This window comes from Salvelinus alpinus, chromosome 6, assembly GCF_045679555.1.
Source record: "Salvelinus alpinus chromosome 6, SLU_Salpinus.1, whole genome shotgun sequence".
Lineage (NCBI taxonomy): Eukaryota > Metazoa > Chordata > Actinopteri > Salmoniformes > Salmonidae > Salvelinus > Salvelinus alpinus.
This window is the reverse complement of record NC_092091.1, coordinates 58323299-58342923: the sequence shown is the minus strand read 5'-3', so window position 1 is coordinate 58342923 and position 19625 is coordinate 58323299. Positions and strand designations below refer to the sequence as shown.

The 19625-nt window shown below is 47.6% G+C and overlaps 1 protein-coding gene and 2 pseudogenes across 2 annotated transcripts in view; 1 reads left to right on the top strand and 2 right to left on the bottom strand.

Moving 5' to 3' along the window:
* The window catches only part of LOC139578996 (T-cell ecto-ADP-ribosyltransferase 2-like), a 68132-nt gene extending 49352 nt beyond the window's left edge, over positions 1–18780 (top strand). For both annotated transcript variants that reach the window (XM_071407170.1, XM_071407171.1), the window contains 2 exons: positions 16947–17315; positions 17645–18780. The gene's annotated coding sequence lies outside the window, so the exon portion shown is untranslated. The remainder of the gene's footprint in view (positions 1–16946; positions 17316–17644) is intronic.
* Positions 7528–12184, bottom strand: LOC139579729 (piggyBac transposable element-derived protein 4-like; annotated as a pseudogene).
* LOC139578999 (T-cell ecto-ADP-ribosyltransferase 2-like) lies at positions 12073–13185 on the bottom strand (annotated as a pseudogene).
* Positions 18781–19625: the final 845 nt, after the last annotated feature.

The window sequence follows — 19625 nt, the reverse complement described above, 5'->3', positions numbered from 1 at the left end:
GAGCTGGTTGGTAGACATTGGTCTAAACATTTTGCTTCTGAGCCAGTGAACATCCACGTTCTCCATGATGACATTAAGCGGAAAGTAAATGCTCTGGTTTTCCCGCTAAAATGTATATCCTTGGCCAAAAAGTATGTAGAAACCGTCAGGGGAGCACTCACGTTTGGAGACTTCTGCCCGGACAAGGGCTACTACATTGCTCGAGACGGTAACACGCCTGCCCTATGATCCGATGTCATGTTCGGTAGGGTCTATTTCATATCCGCAAACAAGCTGAACCAGGTCCTCTCAGTGTCCGAACTCATCTATGATCACGACCTGTCTGAGGCTGAGACTAAGTTCTTTGACAGTAAACACGTAGCCTATTTCTACAAGGCAGCGTGTCTGGACATTGAGACCGTGTTTGACAAATCATACCAGGATATGTCCCTAAGATGCGACTCTTTCGCCTACAGGTTCCCCTACTGCACTGAGCGTATGGTTGAGGGCATGACAGAGTACAGGACTAAGCTGGTTCACACGCTAAACACTGGCAGGTCACAATTGCCCAAACATTGTAAGCACGTCTCCATCCCTGCTCTCTCGCCTGACATGCCAGGTCAGCAGCACGAGATAACCTGCATCTCTCTCGTGATCCTCAACTCTCACATACCCAAGACCTCACCCGCCCACCACAGAAAGAAGCTGATGATTGTCTATAATAAATGTAAGGTAACAGACAACCATCACCCAGAGGCGGACCACGAACTAGCCAGGGGTGCCGGCATAGACGATGTCACAAGGATTATGTTTTACCCGTGCTCCGGAGAACTCACAGTCCTGGAGAAGATGATCCAACTGCTGTACAAGTACGGCATAGAACTCCTGTACGTGTTCAATGCCGAATTCAATGTGAGGGTGATCGAGCAGCGTGTGCATTTCTATGCTGAATTGAACTACACCAAGTTCCGCGACGTCGTTACCCAGTAACGAGGCGCCTCGCTATTGCGAGCCTGGTACGGCCTCTTTGTCACCAGGACCCTGGCCGATGACATGGTACCTTTCTTCCAGTTTGAAAACGTACGTTACCTAGATATGTACAAGGAGATGCTGAAGAGTGTAGGCTCTGTGTTGCTCAATGGAACCTTGACCGAGTACAAGCTCCGACTGATATCTGTGCACATCGAAACGTTCAACAAAGAGAAGGCCAAGCTGGGCCACTTCAAGATGAACAGCTGTGGTATGAACATCATAGATCTTTACAGGATGGCGGGGACCAGAGATATAAAGTTTGCATGTACCAGCATGAAGTTGAACGACGTAGCACCCTTTGTCATCTCCAAGGTCAGGAAGCTACACAGAAAGGCCCAAAAGGACACCAGAAAGCTTTGCAAGCTGGCCGACGTGGGTTACTCTAAAATGGATGAGATGATCAGACTCAGAGGTAAGAGTCTATTCGCCGTGCTCCTCTACAACTTGGTCGACTCACAGCTGTGCGCCAGGCTGGCTAAAGTTCTCAACCCAGTATCAGCTCTGTTCCATCGATGTAGGGCCACTCTCAATATAGACGTGGTGGTACACGGAAGAGGGGATAACTTTTGCGGCTTCGTGCAGAGCATTCACTCGGTTCAGATTCCTCAGCTCAAGTTTACACTCGACACTCTCAGAGTCAAAGCGGAACCCCTGGGTATGGAATTGAACAGCCGCCTGCGATGGGATCCTAATCTAGCCTCCGACAATGGTGACAGTGAGACGTGGAAAGGGGGAGCTGTGTGTGACCCCCTCACGGGCCTACACTACTCGGGACCCGGTATGGGTCTGGAGCTGTCGTTTGACTTCTCCAGTATGTACCCCTCCATCATGTGCGCTCTCAACATCTCGCCTGAGACCACCATCCCCTGGCCTCCCGTGCACTTTCCCCACGATTGGGTGTGTTACAACTGGGAGGCTGAGGGGTTTGAGTACGCATCGCTCATTCTCAAGTACGACCAGACCCAAGGCTGCTTTATCCGTGCCCCGGGCATATTCTCTTCCTCGGTGGAGTACTATCTCAACCAGCGAGCTGACTTCAAGAGGAAACTCAAGAACCCTGACATCAGCGAGGCCGAGCGGGTCTACTACAAGCTGCAGGAGGGAGAGTGTAAAGTCCTAGCCTAGCCAACTCCTTCTACGGAACATATCTGGCCATGGCAGGCAACAGATTGCTGTGGTAAACAACTGCGTGTCTACTTTCTACCGTCACCGCTGCCCCGTTGTCTACGGAGACACTGACAGTGTCATGGTCTCAGTTGGATACGGCCCCAGGGACCTTCCTGAAAGGGATGTGTCTGATGTAGACGTGCACAGAGAAGATACGCCCCGGTCGGGGGAGACTGACATCAAACTACTCGAGAGCTTCGCCTGTAAGGCCCGGACGGCTGTGGGTGACATGTTTAAGAGGGCTGGCGCCCAGGTGCCTGCCTTTCTGGACTACGTGCACATGGCCTTGGTGGAGGACACTCTCGAGAGGATGTACGTGATAGGCAGAGGTAACACACACCAACATGTAGTCAGAGACCCGAAAGGAAGATTGACCAAGGAAGGATATCCTGTATTTGTGGCAAGAGTCCCTGGGTCCGAAGAGGTTGGACCTTTCGTCAAAGACAGGAGAGTGAAGCTGGAGTATGAAAACAGTTGCTCTGTCTACTGCCACATAGCTAAGAAGACCTACGAGGCTCTCAGTCACAACCTGGACGACATGGGTGATCTGTCTTCGATCTCCGTAAAGGTCAGGGGGCTCTCGGACTTCAAAAGTATACGCTCCCCTTGTGATTCTGCCATGACGGACACCTTCATAGCCTGCGTCATGAGGGGAGACTGCATCAAACTAGAGACTGACATGGTATCCTGCTTTTCCACCTCTCCCTGGCACCAGCTCAAGGCTGGAGATGTAATCTTATACCTGGAGAGGGAACCGATCCTGGACGATCTCGGGCAGTGGTTAGACTTGCATCGAGCTAGCTCCTTTCTCACCTCTTACAGAGTGGACAATGTTATAACCTTGAAGCTGGACTCTGGTTTCTCTGCGGTCTCTACGACACTGGTTCCCGTGCGGGGCTACGGGTCTGCGTCGGTCGACACCGTCACAGGGAGAACATTGTACAAGGACTGGAAATACTGCATGAACCACATGTTCTCGCGCAAGCAGGGAATCCTCAGAGACCTGCTAGCGTGCAAGGCATCTCAACTCATCGCGTCCAAGATGGCAGCAGAGTTCTTTCCTTGGAGCAGTCTCATCAAATCATCAAAGAACAAGCACTTTAGTCAACAAACGCTGGATCGCTTGAAGGTAGCCAACTCCAGTGTTAAAACGATCTACCTAGAAACTGTGAAGACGTGGCTACAGCGGATCACAGGACTCTCGGTCAAGCCCGTCGAGTGCACCGAGTATCATAAGTGTAACCCTTGCGAAGCAGCCTTCTACAGATACCCCTTGAACCTCCAGGCTAGCACAGGGTGGCTATCACGGCCATGTTCGGTGGATCGCTCATGTGCGAGGCCAAGCGTTCCGACTCAAGCAAGGTGCCTGACAGTGATAACGAGTATGATTGCGGATCCAATCAAGTTAGAGATGACAACTCGGAGCATCTCGACCAGCCCCACAGAACCCCAATCGACTCCTCCTCGTACACGGAGATCATCTACCACCTCTACCAGCCTTTCAACAAATGTTTCGCCAACTCCAGGGTGCTGATAGCTCACTACGCAGACTGTGCCTTGGTCAACCGCTCAGGAAAGCTTTTGGCTCACTGCATTATAGTCTACTGCTTAGCCCGCTACATGTACAGGTCTGCTCTTGGCTCCCACAGCCTGGATGATTGCAAAGAGCACCTGCTCACCTCCATCTCCTCAGTCAGAGAGAGGTTGAAGAGGGCAACCATGGCTTTCAACACGGTAATGAACAACTGCCCCAAACACATGATACCGGCCTGCGGTACTAGGGAGTTGGAGCACCTAAGGATAAACAGCGAGACTGTGGCTCGTCTGCCCGGTGAGAAACTCGAGGTCTGCATCAATGTGATCACAGTGGACATGTCCCTACAGCCCCGTGATGTCTACAGGAACCTAAGCGCTTCGCTCGGGAAAAGGCTCACGGAAGCCTTAGCGGAAGGCATACTGTCCCTTAGCAACAACGAATCTTGCTCTGACGCCTCCATCTCGCTTTCGGTGCCGACTGTCATGCTGACAGACGCGGGGATCGACTACTCCACTGGTAGGCTTTCAATAGTGAGAAGCGAGCTGTGGGAGAGGACTCTAGTTGACCTGGCAGGTCTTCTGTATCAGACTGTACTCATGTTGCAGATACACACCCCGGACTCGTTCAGCTCTGGGTCCGTCATGTACCCCGAGTCTGTTCTTTGCATCATGCCATACTTTTGTGCCGACGACAGCCACAGTGTGATAAGTGGTAAATGGATTGCTAACCACCTGTGTGGGATGTATTGTTAATGGCTGGATATAGAGACACGCTTGGATGCAACTGTAAAGGCTAGAAACCACTGAATGTACTCTTGTTTGATAACCCAGACATGCTTGGATGAAGCGGTACTGGGTGGAAAGCCCAGCCATAATCTCTGGGTGGAACAATGTTCATGTCCTCTATCTCTTTGCATATTGACCGGCCTGTATGGAGTGGTTGAGATGGGGTGGAGTGTCCATCTCCCATTTTCTCCTGATCGGTTCTGCTACATCTTCCACCATCCTGCTCCTGCAGAGCTCTTGCAGTGTAGGAAGGGGTCTTGGTACAAAGGTCACCTTTCCAACCTTGCTCATATAGTCCAGCAAACGTGCCATGGTGTTGAAGTGTATAGCTGTGTCAATCACGGGGTTGACTACTACATCTTTTACAAGCACAAACCCGTACTTATCAAAGGTTACCTTGTATGTGTTGCCTTTAGCGGTTACAAGTTCGAAGAGGTATCCAATGTCGTTGTCGTCCATACGACAGATTGCTGCAGCCGGATTGGGGTATTCCTCTTCCATCTTTTGTAGGTCCTGTATCACTTCAATGTGCTTGTATGACCCTGGGGAACTGCCCGTTAGAATTCCCCACCATGCATGCTTCAGTAGCAGTTTCATTTCACGCATCCCTTCCACCGCAAGTGTGCCAGCCGAATTGTTCGGCCCATCGGGTATGTCTCTCGGTCTAGTCATCAAGTAACCTTCTGGGACTGCTTCAATCACATCCTCTATCATCGCAACAGGTTCACCTCTGTCCCAGTCTACGAAGTCCGTGCATTTGTAATAGCCTCGGGTGACGTATATAGCAAATGGGATCAGGCTATTGTCAGGGCTCTTCACCATACCTGAACACACACCTCCGGGCATGTCACCAAAGTAGGCCGCGATGGCAATAGCTCCTACAGTAACTTCGGGTCTATTTAGGGATGATATTAGCTGCTCTTCAGGGGGCGGAACCCCACCACTTCTCACCCAGCCATTCTAACAGTGGAAACCACGATCTGTTCAATAGAGGCCAGTTGCCATATTCATGTCGGTAAGAGACACGGAATGAATTGAATTGTCTTCCGTTTACATAGGCCATCGTCCAAACCCGTACCTATTTCGCTATATGTGTGTAATTGGTATCATAGTAAGCAATGGTAAGTACTATGTAATTGAAAGCATACCCCAACCCGCACACAGTCAATAACCCCAGGGAAAGGACCTCATGTTTCTAACTGTAAAGGCTGTCGTCTTCCTCGTCTGAGGAAGATAAGTTAGAAGGATCGGAGGACCAATGAGCATCGTGGTAATTGTTCATCTTACTTTAATAAAGGTGAACACTCAAAATACAAAACAACAAAAGTGACAACCGAAACAGTTCTATCTGGTGCAGACACACAAAGACTGAAAACAACCACCCACAAAACCCAACACAAAACAGGCTACCTAAATGTGGTTCCCAATCAGAGACAACACAAAACACCTGCCTCTGATTGAGAACCATATCAGGCCAAACACAGAAATAGGAAAACATAGAAATACAAACATAGACTGCCCACACCAACTCACGCCCTGACCATACTAAATAAAGACAAAACAAAGGAAATAAAGGTCAGAACGTGACACTAACTGTTTTGCTAGGGAGGTGGCTAGTGGCTCCTCAGGATGCTGCTGAGATGTCGCTCTCTGAACAGCTTACACAGGCGCAACGCCTGTCCCTAACCGTAACCCAACCATGGAATATCGTTTGACCTTGACACCTACTGCAACTGTCACGTTTACCAGCCAATTATAGACCTCTATCGCCTTACCTCAAGCCATTGTGCATTTCAGAATTGTAATGATGTCAGAGGACAGTGGTGTAGAAACTGACAACAGCGAGCTGAGCCTGGTAAGATACACACATGATTATATCATACGCTATACACAACTTGTTCATAGACCATGCTAACCTAAGTCATTTAACTTGTACTGATTCTGACCCTCATCTCCACTCCACAGGCATCTACTGTTACCCTGAACCGTTCTGTATGTACTCGGCTTGATTGAGACTGACTATGTTTCATGTCCTTTCATTCACTGTTGAAAAAGTATATACCATGTGTATGTGACATATATCCCATGCCTTTAATACACATTCAGGAGAGCGATTACATACTATCGTCTGACGACGAGGGACCTAGGAACCCTGTCTTCCAGTTAAACACCACAGAAAACACTGAGACGTCAGGCTTGCCTTTACCGTAGTAGCGAACTAGAGTGATAGGCAGACATCTCCCATCAAGTTTATACACTTGGTACTGTTTCATCAATGTCACCCGGCAAGTAACGTTCCATGTGTCATATTCCCTACAAATGTCCCCATAGCAATAATCTTTGTTTACCCCAATGAGGTCAGGTATAGAGTGGTCACTCGAACCACCTTGGATAGACCGGGCCACTCCAGATCTACCTTTTAACAGAGGGTTGTCAAACTCAGGTCCTCCATTCACAACCCTGTGTTCTCTGTCAAACTCAGGTCTCCCATCCATAGCCCGATATTCTCCGTCAAGATCAAGTCCCCCATCCATACCCGGATAATCTCCGTTAAACACAGGTTCGTCACTGTTGCCACTGTGCTGTCCGTACAGATGCACACATAGATACAAAGGCATTGCTGCAACAAAGATGAACAGGTTAGCCGTAACATTCATGCTGAATATAGCTGATACTTCTTTCCCAGTGTTAAGACATGTAAACTGTTGTAACAACCCAACCTGATATTTAGGTACTTCCCTGTAGTAGTAAGTTGGATACAATAGCGACTGTTGGATATGGGTGGACACTAGCGGGAGGTCCTGCCTCAAAACTCACATCCTGGACATTTCACAGACAGGACACTGTGTGATTTCCAGCAGTCTGTCCTCCGTGTGCCCTTGGGCCCCGTGTGAGTTTGGGTATCGATTTAAAAGACGCCCCCCCCTCCTACAATATCTTCCCTGTGTTGTGGACATTGTGCCGTTGGGTATGTTTGTTATCCCTCCCGTCGTCCTCGTATTGTGTCTAGACCCCGCGTCCTCCGGGTCAGCCTGTCCCGTATTGGCTAAAGGCCCAATGGGCGCAAGTGTGACAGTATGCGTGTGAACAGCCTTTGCAGATGTATTTCTTACACCTGCAGCACACCGTGTGTGTCTTGGAGTCCTTCTTGGGTGGGCAGAGCTGACACCTCTTCCTCTTACTTGCCCCGGTGGCCGGGGCAGCGAGCGGGCCAGCGGCCGGGCCAGCGGCGGGCTCCTCGCGCTGTTGATCACGAGCCGCCGTAGCACCCTGTAGGACTTTGACGAGCGCTGACGCCGCTTTGGTGCGAGGGAGATGCTGCCTTCTTTGGATCCACGGCTTGACGAGCGCCTTTCCCAGCTGCTCCAGGAACACCCTGCGCTTCTTCCGCTTGCGATGCATCCAGTCAGGCTTGATCTCGCGCCATATGACAAAGGCGTTGTAGTAGGACAGGTCGAGGATGTTGTGGAAGACGACCAGGGGCCAGCGGGCAGTCATCCGTCTGCAGCTGTACGTGCCGACCACCTTGTCCAGGCTTCCCTCGTTGCAGTTGTAGTCTAGGGGCCGGCTTCCTGTCGGAGCGATCGCTAATGTCGGCCTCTGTGTGCAGCGTGCTCAGAAGTAGCACGTTCTTGTTTTTCTTTGCCAGGTAGGACACTAGAGTGGCGGTGGGAGTGAAGGCAAACCTGGAGGACAGGACCTGTCTGCCCTTGGACTCGAGCAGTGCGGGCGGGAGCTCGGCCTTGTTCTTTCTCACCCTGCCCACCATGGTGAGGTTCCTTTCGAGGAGCCGCTGGCCCAGTTCGTAGGAGGTGAAGAAGTTGTCACAGGTGACATTGCGACCGCTCAGTCCCGTTGTCAGATCGAGGACGACGCGCATCCCCTGGTTCTTCTCGGGGCCTCCGCTGGCCGCCTTACCGGTGTACACTTGCATCTTACAAGCGTAGCTGGACTTGGCGTCGCAGGCCACCCACGACTTGATGCCGTATTTCGCCGGCTTGCTGGGAATGTACTGACGGAAAGGACAGCGGCCTTTGGCAAGGGGAGAAGAGATTAGCGTCATGACTTGTTCATTGGGGTAAATGAGTGCTATGCTACACGCACACGCACACACACACACACACACATACACACACACATACGCACAGTACCTCTGAATGGGACCAGTTGCTCGTCCACCGTCACCTCGGGCCCCGGGTTGTAGAGGGCCGGCAGCCGCTCCTGCCACAGGTCCCAGACGTCTCGTATGGCTGCGAGTTTGTCCGTGGCGAGTTTGGCGGGCCTCGACTGGCGATCGTCGAATCGCAGCAGCCTCGAGTACCTGTGAAAGACCTTGAGCGGCATGGTGGCTCGGAACACGGTCCTGCCGCTCTCGGCGTCCAACAGGCTAGCCGCGGCCTCGCCTCGGGACTTGTAGACGCCTGCTAGGATCAGCAGCCCTACGTAGGCTCGCAGGTCCGTGGCGTCCATGGCTCGCCAGCCGTCGCCGTATTTTCTGGCCCCGTGCAGGTTTGTAATTTCCAGATTTATCCTTTCTATCGCCGGTGTGACAAACAGGTGGAAGGTAGACGCGATGTCGCGGGTGCGCAACGCAGCGTAGGCCGTGGGGCCCGGAGTCTCGCCCGGCGTGGCAGATCGCACTGGCCCTGCGGAGGCGGCCGTAGGCCATGGGGGACCATTCGATTTTGCCGTTTTTCGACAGCAACGTCTCCCTTTGGTCCGGAGCTGAGGAGATCTCTTCCTCACGTTGGTCCTCCTGCTCGTCCTCGCGTTGGTCCTCGTGTCGGTCCTCGTGCTCTTCCTCGGGGGCTTCCTCGGGGTCTTCCTCAGAAGAGGGAGAAGAAGCATCGTCGACCTCGTGGCCCTCGGGATTGTATTCCTCCCCGTCTTCGTCTTCTGAAACCTCTTCCTCCTCCTCCTCCTGGGAATCTGAGTAATCTTCTTGGTCCACGCTGGACAAGATCTGTTCTAGAACCTGCGCGGCCGTGAAACGCGCGGCCATGGCCGCTCGGGTCCACTGATCGGGTCCACTGAGCCGCGGGGAAGAGCGCACTTTGCACGGGTGGGGCGCCGGTCACTTTGTGCGCCGCTGACAATGTTAGTATCCTCTCTACGGCCGGCCGGCCGGATTACGCGGGAGACCAAGACCTGAAAATGCACGAGGCTCGCGTGTGCCCGTGTGTGTAGCCGTGTGCAGTTGACTCAACCGAGCCACAATAACACTTGGCTGCTCTCTAGCACACAGCGAGGCATGTCTGGACCTGTGTAGTGACTGGCTGGGTCGCTCTGACCCACGAGCACAGAGCGCAGAGCGCAGAGCTGGGAGCCACACACAACCTCGCCACACTCTCAGACTCTCTACACTCAATGGCATACTCCTCGCCAGTGGCTGGCTGGGTCGCTCTGACCCACGAGAGCAGAGCGGGGAGCCACACACAACCTCGCCACACTCTTAGACTCTCTACACTCAATGGCATACTCCTCGCCAGTGGCTGGCTGGGTCGCTCTGACCCACGAGCGCAGAGCGCAGAGCGGGGAGCCACACACAACCTCGCCACACTCTCAGACTCTCTACACTCAATGGCATACTCCTCGCCAGTGGCTGGCTGGGTCGCTCTGACCCACGAGCACAGAGCGGGGAGCCACACACAACCTCGCCACACTCTCAGACTCTCTACACTCAATGGCATACTCCTCGCCAGTGGCTGGCTGGGTCGCTCTGACCCACGAGCGCAGAGCGGGGAGCCACACACAACCTCGCCACACTCTCAGACTCTCTACACCCAATGCCATACTCCTCACCAGTGGCTGGCTGGGTCGCTCTGACCCACGAGCGCAGAGCGCAGCGCAGAGCGGGGAGCAACACACAACCTCGCCACACTCTCAGACTCTCTACACTCAATGGCATACGCCTCGCCAGTGGCTGGCTGGGTCGCTCTGACCCACAAGCACAGAGCGGGGAGCCACACACAACCTCGCCACACTCTCAGACTCTCTACACTCAATGGCATACTCCTCGCCAGTGGCTGGCTGGGTCGCTCTGACCCACGAGCGCAGAGCGGGGAGCCACACACAACCTCGCCACACTCTCAGACTCTCTACACTCAATGGCATACTCCTCGCCAGTGGCTGGCTGGGTCGCTCTGACCCACGAGCGCAGAGCGGGGAGCCACACACAACCTCGCCACACTCTCAGACTCTCTACACTCAATGGCATACTCCTCGCCAGTGGCTGGCTGGGTCGCTCTGACCCACGAGCACAGAGCGCAGAGCGCAGAGCGGGGAGCAACACACAACCTCGCCACACTCTCAGACTCTCTACACTCAATGGCATACGCCTCGCCAGTGGCTGGCTGGGTCACTCTGACCCACGAACGCAGAGCGCAGAGCGCAGAGCCCTGGAAACACAGGGCCTGGGTCGCTCTGACCCCAGGACGACGGGAGGGTTAAAGAAAAAAGTAAGCAAACACATTTGGTGTACACCAAAAGGAGTGTGGGAGACTCCCCAATCATATGGAAGAAGGTACTCTGGTCAGATGGGACAAAAATGTTGCTTTTTGGCTGTCAAGGAAAACGCTGGCGCAAACCCAACACCTCGCATCACCCCGAGAACACCATCCCCACAGTGAAGCATGGTGGTGGCAGCATCATGATGTTGGGATGTTTTTCATTGGCAGGGACTGGGAAACTGGTCAGAATTTAAGGAATGATGGATGGCGCTAAATACAGGGACATTTTTGAGGGAAGCCTGTTTCATTTTTTCAGAGATTTGAGACTGGGACAGAGGTTCACCTTCCAGCAGGACAATGAACCTAAGCATACTGCTAAAGTAACACTCGAGTGGTTTAAAAGGAAACATTTAAATGTCTTGGAATGACCTAGTCAAAGCCCAGGCCTCAGTCCAATTGAGGATCTGTGGTATGACTTAAAAATTGCTGTACACCAGCGGAACCCATCCAACTTGAAGGAGCTGGAGCAGTTTTGCCTTGAAGAATGGGCAAAAATCCCATTGGCTAGATGTGCCAAGCTTATAGAGACATAACCCAGGATAATTGAAGCTGTAATTGCTGCAAAAGGAGGCTCTACAAAGTATTGACTTTGGGGGGGTGAATAGTTATGCACGCTCAAGTTTTATGTTTTTTTTGTCTTATTTATTGTTTGTTTCACAATAACAAATATTTTGCATTTTCAAAGTAGTACACATGTTGTGTAAATCAAATGATACAAACCCCCCAAAAAGACATTTTAATTCCAGGTTGTAAGGCAACAAAATAGAAAAAATGCCAAGGTGGTGAATACTTTACACTATTGTAAAGTGGTTGTTCCACTGGATATCATAAGGTGAATGCACCAACTTGTAAGTCGCTCTGGATAAGAGCGTCTGCTAAATGACTTAAATGTAATGTAATGTACTTTCGCAAGCCACTGTATGCTACCAGTTATATGAATGTGAGCTAGCATTTAGCAGTCACTTCTTCTAAACCTGAAAAGGGACTACTTCTAAATGTTATGCAGCGAAAACAGACAAATATATCCAAATCAGACTTTAGTAAGCACATTGTGGGCATGTTACAATCCCTCAAAACTGACAATTTGACAAATATCTATTTTGTTAGATCAGATTTGTTGAATGTGCGTCCTTCTATCCCCCACGGTCTGCGTTCCATTGACTTCTTTACCGCATCTATTAGCATTCAACACTTTAGTTTATCAGAGATGATCAGTCCTGGTGATCAGGGAGATAGAGAGAGATACAACCACAAGAACAGACAGGCTACTGCCAAGCCATTGAGTAGAGGAGCCTTTGGGGGTGATTGATGGAGGACTCGTACTTGTAGGAGATCTGGTGAGACAAACAGACAAAGACAGACTCTCATTCTCCAAAGAATAAGGTAGACATTATAAAACCACTTGACTCTTGTGTTGTCTACACCTATTTGGTAGTCTAATGTTGTCATATCTTTTCGAACGCTTATATAGCCTGGCCTCACCTGGGGAAGAGGTAACCTGGGGAAGAGGATGCTGTCAATGCTGTGAGTCCTTGAACTTGTCAAAACGATCTCTCTGTACTTGTGATCTTCATTGCTTACATTCTTTACTTCAGCCACCCTAAACACCTCTGCTGGGGACATCAGCTGATCAATGCTTTCTGGGAAGCAACTGTACTTATCCATGTTGACTACAGTGCAGGAAATAATGTTGAAAAGAATCCCATTGTCTGTAGCAGATTCCTCCGTGTCAGAACGTTTGGCCCTGGTTGAGGTAAACCTCCCAAATCCACTTCTGACCCTACTTGTGCCTCATACTTTTTGCTTGATCCACGAAACACAGTTGGGCAGTTCTGTCTTCAAAAGCCCCATGGCATCCATTAGCAGGAAATGAAGGGATTTGAACAGGAAGTCGCCATTATAGACATTGACATTCCCAACCTGAGTCTCCACTGCTTCGTTGAAAATCTTTCTGAACACATTTCCCCCATGTCCATAAACCACCAATGCAGCCGTGTGTTGCTTGACGCCTCCCGGGATCAGTTTTGTACACTGCTTTGCCTGCCAGGCAGAACTATACTCTATACTGCCTGTCAGTTCTTCTTCCAGCAGACCCCCTTCCACAACCTTCTTCAACATCTGCTCCCGACAGTGAGTGTACTGGTCATCCACGGCATTAGGAACCATGTCCATTACCTTTGCCTGACATGCTGACCAAAATAAATGTACAATCAATCTCCTGACTGGAGGAGGAAATAACAAACAAAATGGTATCATTTTTCGCCCTTATAACGTAGTCTGTGTTGGCAATGGGCCTAGTGCAGTTTTACCAAGCCGTGCAATGGTTGTCAGTAGTGATTTAGGGTTTTGGTGTTTTGCCTGATATAAAAAAATCTAAATGTAATGAACAAATAAACATAGTCAGACTCTGGAAGTTGGAAAGATAAGAGTTGTGTAACATTGGCACTGCATAGGGCTACAATATACAATACACATTTTACTAATCAGTTTCGGTTTTAATTAGAGTAGATGGGAATGAAATAGAATCGACTGAGTTGTTCGACTGAATCATGAATCAAGGCATCTCTATCTATGACAGTCTGCCAGTAATACCTTAATTGGGGAAGACAGACTCATAGTAATGGCTGGAATGGAATTAATGGAATGGTATCAAACACATCAAATACATGATTTTAATGCGTTTGATACCATTCACCGCATTCCAGCCATTATTATGAGCCGTCCTCACCTCAGCAGCTTCCTGTGATGCTATGGCATTTCTGTCTGCAACGTTCCACAACATTTGCATACTGATCATGGCCCGGTACGTAGCCCTTCTATACTCCAGGGTTTCACAAACTCGGTTCTGGGATCCCGTCTGGGTGCACGTTTCGAAACCACTGTGTAGTGCGATGGCAAAAAAACTAAATGTGCACCCAAGAGGGGCCCCAGGACCAAGTTTGGGAAACCCTGTTATACTCCTTCCCAGTTTATGCACTAAATCGACCACTAGAGGTTACAGAGACCCAATGTCCACCCACAGTATTGCTGCCTTCATCCAATCTCTTTTGACAAAAAGTACCAACCAGTTCACAGACAGTATGTGAAAAATATTTCTATATTTATGTCGATGTATACATTTCATCCTTCCACAATTTGCATTGCAAGTCAAGCTTTATTGGGTTAAAGATTCATAGCAACAAGCATTCGCAAAGAGTTGAGAGCGCAACTCTGTGTGACAAAACAATCAAACATATACTTTACGAAGAATTATTATGAGCCGTCCTAAGGACCTGTTTTTAAATTGTAATACATTTTATGCACAAATTTGATAAATAGGATCATATTTATGGTCAGGGATTTGTTTAAAATATTGATGTAGCCTAAATCAGGGGTTTTCCCTCTTCTCAGGGACCCCCAGCCATTCCTTGCATTTGAACTATTCCACAGTAGGCACACCTGACTCGACTAATAATCAAGCCATTGAATAGGTGAATCAGGTAAGCTAAATTGTGAAACATCTGGAGGTCCCCGAGGAGAGGTTTGAAAGCCACTGGCCTACATCAATATAATCTATAGGTTCAAAAACATAATTATACAGTAGGCCTATACTAAACAGTAACAACAAACGTAAGAGACTAAGCATTAATTAAAAATCCAAAACAATCATACCAGATATATTAGACACGTCCACATCTATGTTGGACTAACAGCCATTAAAAATGTTGAAATTGTTGTCAACATTCAGTAGCCTTCTAAGCTTAGTCTCAAGGTCTGTAACAGAGTTATACTCTGTAACAACACTGAAAGCTGTGTTAGGACCCAAGGCACCTCCAGACTTGAGAGGGTTGTCGTTGTTGTCGGTGCAGCAGTAGGCATTCCAGTAGTGACTCGGAACATTGACTCGCTGGTTCTGGTCTACCCACTTGTCGCCTGGGACCACCCCAGTCACCACATACATCTTACTACAGCCTTCACTCAAATTAACCTTCAGCCTCGTCTCATACTGGTTCCACAGCCCCTTGTTCATCTTCCCATCTTGCGGAGCTACGTTGGTATGGGTCATGGTGGCTTTGGAGGCTTCTCCTTCATGGTGTCCTGCGGGGTTTAGGTGCCCGCGGTCGTACGAGCTAAAGTTGTTGAGAGCCTGACTCCAGCCCAGCTTGTAGTTCTGTGTGTATTGTGTAGAGCGTTCTCTGCAGTCATTGATTTGATTGTATTTCTTGATCTCACTCAATAATTTTGTCTTATTCATTTGCTGTGGTGGTAGGTCAGGATGCACAAGCTGAAAAATACAAACATTTACAAATTAGCCACTCCACTTCAAGCTTTGTGGTAGCAGTCCAATACAACTCATTGTTATTATTACTGGTATTCTAGGCTACTGCTATTTAGTCTGAAATTACAATATACGAAATAGTACCTTCTAGTGCTTATTGCATGAATACAATCATTTTCTAACCTGCTCTACAGCTAATGTCCTGTTCTACTGCAAATATTTGAACTAAACTAATGTGTTGTATCATTCTGTAGTTGTGCCAGTCACATTAAATGGCTGCTGCACTGAATGTATAGGACATTTAAAAAAGGTGATAATGAAAATGAAATATGCAAAAAATATGCTCACTTCCTCAGAGGTCTGTAGCATCAGAGTAAACACTTCCTCTTACTCTCTAGATACTGTACATAATCTCTCTCTCCCTCTCTCCCCCTCTCTCTCTCACACACACACTTTTTCCTGCAATCTAGATCCATAATCATTATGCCTAATTCTATGGCATAAATATGTATATTTTTCTGCTCGGGATGTGTACGGTTATTCGAATATCCAAATGGACGTTAGTATTCGATTACTTGTTTTAATATGAATTTTTTCAAGACAAAAATGTATAGGACAATTTTAACACTGAAAAGGCTTTTTCTGAATTAAATTAAAATATCCATGTGACATTGTTACATACCCGGTTATGCCATGACATTTCAAATAGTCATATTAATAAAAGTTCAACTCTTTAATTTAGTTTTCATGAAATGCACGTGCGCCCCATAAAAAGACAAGTAGAAAACCAGATTCTTCAGGTGTGTAGCTTTTTGTTTATGTTTGCTAATCAAAGTGGCAAAGAGGCTCAATGTCAAGCAAGTGGAGTGAGAGTTCACTGATGCAATGCAAGTTGGAAAAAAATTATGGAATTTAAAGTTAACGAAATGAGAAGGAGTAGGCTACAACAAGCAACCAAAAGGTAGGCTATTGTTTTATCTGAATTAGTTTGGGGAGAAAGCGTATCCTGTGGGCTCAATTACAGTACCTTCAGAATTACACACTTTCACTTTTTCCAAATGTTGTTGTGTTACAGCCTGAATTTAAAATGCATTAAATTTAGATTTTTGGTCACTGGCCTACACACAATAACCCATAATGTCAAAGTGGAATTGTATTTTTTTTATATATATATATATATATATATACAGTATATATAAATTAATACAAAATGTCAATAAATATTCAAACCCTTTGTTATGGCATACCTAAATAAGTTCAGAGGTGAAAATGTACTTAACAAGTCACATAATAAGTTGCATGAACTCACGCTGTGAGCAATAAGAGTGTTTAACATGACTTTTGAATGACTACCTCATCTCTGTATCCCACACATACAATTATCTGTAAGGTCCCTCAGTCGAGCAAGGAATTTCAAACAGATTCAACCACAAAGACCAGGGAGTTTTTCTTAACCTTACAGCAACACGATCATTTAGCAACCTTTGACCAGAAATGAGAAGCAGGAAGTCAACCTCTAGATGGTGGGCAACTACAGTAAACAGGAACTATAATGTTTCAGGAACTTGGTTTTCATAACCTGATTTGAGATGATTCTAGTGACTAATTGTGACCTTAAACAGTCATAATGTAAAGGTAACATTGCAATATAGGTTCATCTGTGATGTTTTTCTCCACAGTGGCACAGCATGGTGACTCTGTCCCTCTTGTCCCTCGGTCTCCTCTCCTTGTTGGGGGTCAGAGGGGAAGTGGCTCCAAATTTCGACAACTGCAAAGATTCTTTCTTCAAAATGACACCAGTGTCTGGTCTGAATATAGCTCTCCCCACTCCGATCGAGCCCAACACACAGGGCTTAGTGAATCCTGAGAAATGTCTCTCTGCTTACAATGCTGCCTCTCCTGCATACATCTGTCAGAGAAACGGTAACAACTATTACTTTGCCACTCTGTATGACCGTGGCAGGAGGATCCCTCTGTACTCTGCCTATCAAATGGATATCGAAGGGGTCCCTGGCAGAGAGGGGTCCATAGTTTATTATGAACCGCAGGTGTGCATATTTAATTTTCATTTTCACCTTTTCAATGTCCTATAAATTCAGTGCAGCAGCCATTTAATGTGACTGGCACCACTACAGAATGATACAACACATTAGTGTAGTTTAAATATTTACAGTAGAACAGGACATTAGTTGTGGAATAGGTTAGAAAATGATTGAATTCATGCAATAAGCACTAGAAGGTACGATTTCGTACATTGTAATTTCAGACTAAATAGCAGTAGCCTAGAATACCAGTAATAATAACAATGAGTTGTATTTGACTGCTACCACAAAGCTTGATGTGGAGTGGCTAATTTGTAAATGTTTGTATTTTTCAGCTTGTGCATCCTGACCTACCACCACAGCAAATGGATAAGAAAGGATCATTGAGTGAGATCAAGAAACACAACGAAAACAATGACTGCAGAGAACGCTCTCCATAATACCGACAGAACTACAAGCTGGGCTGGAGTCAGGCTCTCGATGACAATTTTGGCTCATATGACCGCGGGCACCTAAACCCCGCAGGACACCATAAAGAAGATGCATCCAAAGCCACCATGACCCATACCAACGTAGCGCCGCAAGACAGGATGATGAACACCAGGCCATGGAACCAGTATGAGAAGAAGCTGAAGGATGTTTTAAGTGTAGGCTGTAGTAAGATGTATGTGGTGACTGGGGTGGTCCCAGGCGACAAGTGGGTAGACCAGAACAAGCGAGTCAATGTTCCGAGTCACTACTGGAATGCCTACTGCTGCACCGACAACAACGACAACCCTCTCAGGTCTGGAGGTGCCTTGGGTCCTAACACAGCTTTCAGTGTTGTTACAGAGTATAACTCTGTTACAGACCTTGAGACTGAGCTTAGAGGGCTTCTGAAAGTTGACAACAATTTCAAAATTTTTAATGGCTGTTATAGACCGACATAGATGTGGACGTGTCTAATATATCTGGTATGATTGTTTTGGATATTGAATTGATGCTTAGGCTATTACGTTTGTTGTTACTATTTAGTATAGGCTAACTCTATAATGATTATATAAGGATGTTTTTGAACCTATAGATTATATTGATGTAGGTCAGTGGCTTTCAAACCTCTCCTCGGGGACCTCCAGATGTTTCACAATTTAGCTCATCTGATTCACCTATTCAATGGCTTGATTATTAGTTGAGTCAGGTGTGCTAACTGTGGAATAGTTCAAATGCAAGGAATGGCTGGGGGTCCCTGAGAAGAGGTTTGAAAACCCCTAATTTAGGCTACATCAAAATTGTAAACATATCCCTGACCATAAATATTGTCCTATTGATCAAATGTGTTGAAAAAGTGTATTACAATTTCAAAACGTATCCTTTGTAGTAATTATTCGTAAAGCGTATATTTGCTTGTTTGGTCACACACAGAGTTGTGCAATCACCTCTTTGTGAATGCTTGTTGCTATGAATCTGTAACACAATAAAGCTTGTTTTGCAAAGTAAATTGTGGAGGGAGGAAATGTGTACACCGACATAAATACAGAATTGTTTTTCACATACTGTTCATGAAGCGGTTGGTACTTTATGTTTAAAGAGATCAGATGAAGATAGCAATACTGTGGGTGGAGATTTGGTCACTGTACCCTCTAGTGGTCGATAAGGTGCATAAACTGGGAAGGAGAATAACAGGGTTTCCTTTACTCGGTCCTGGGGCCAAGTATTTTGCCCTAGCACTACACAGCTGATTAAAATCATAAACACTTGATGATTCATTTGTTATTTGCGCTAGGGCAAAAACCAAAACGTGCATCCAGGGGGACCCCAGGACCGAGTTTGGGAAACCCTGGAGTATAAAGGGCTAAATACTAAGCAAAACACCAAAAACACCAATCAACCATTGCACGGCTTGGTAAAACTGCGCTAGGCCCATTGCCAACCCAAACTACAGTATGAGGGGGAAAAAGGATACAAAAAAAACGGATTTCCTCCTGTGTTAAATATATTTAATAATTGCGATTCTTCAAATAGCCACCCTTTGCCTTGATGACAGCTTTGCACACTCTAGGCATTCTCTCAACCAGCTTCACCTGTAATGCTTTTCCAACAGTCTTGAAGGAGTTCCCACATATGCTGAGCACTTGTTGGCTGCTTTTCCTTCACCCTGTGGTCCGACTAATCCCAAACCATCTCAATTTGGTCGGGGGATTGTGGAGGCCAGGTCATCTGATGCAGCACTCCATCACTCTCCTTCTTGACAAAACAGCCATTACACAGCCTGGAGGTGTGTTGGCTCATTCTCCTGTTGAAAAACAAATGATAGTCCATGCGGAGATCATCTGTTCA